Source organism: Myotis brandtii, unplaced genomic scaffold, assembly GCF_000412655.1.
Source record: "Myotis brandtii unplaced genomic scaffold, ASM41265v1 scaffold480, whole genome shotgun sequence".
NCBI lineage: Eukaryota > Metazoa > Chordata > Mammalia > Chiroptera > Vespertilionidae > Myotis > Myotis brandtii.
The window spans coordinates 10,118-10,806 of NW_005368342.1; positions in this window are offsets into that span (position 1 = coordinate 10,118).

Consider the following 689-nt stretch of genomic DNA (forward strand, 5'->3'; position numbering starts at 1 on the left):
CGGTTTGCAATTGAGACTCCAAGGGGCCTACTCCCGAGGGCCAGTCCCCCCGGAAGCCACAGCAAGAGCAGCAGGAAGTTCCGGCCATTCCAGCCAGGCCCTTCAGGGAGGCCACCGCCCTGGCTGATGGGAAGTGTGGCCATTTGTCTCAGGCTGAGAGGAATTGGGCCCCCTCCAGAGTCCCCAGGGCCTCAGTTTATCCTGTGGACAGTTTCTTAAATGCCCGAGGTGGAGACACAGACTACAGAGGGTGGTTACCAGAGAGAAAGCAGGGAGGAGGGAATGAAGAGGGTCACGTGGGTCAAGTATGTGCTGTCCGAGGGAGACTAGATTTTGGGGTGCTGAGTGCACAACCCAAATACAGATGATGTGGTAATAGAATTGTGCTCTCGAAACTTAGGCAATGTTAGTAACCAGAGGCAGCCCAATAAATTAGATAGAAAGGAAGAATGAATGAGTACCGGTGTGACAGACAGTTCAGTACTGCTTATGTCTTTGTTTTCACTAGAAATTAAGGTTTTAAACGTTAAGAGTTTTAATATGTGTAATTGAAACAACAGAAATGAAACGTCATAGGAAAAGCAACTGGGCATACAAGAAAAGTAGAACAAGTTTTGGCTAAGAACAACAACAACAACAAAAGTGGTATGAGAAACGGAGATGTATTTTTGAGGGAAAGGAAATTAATT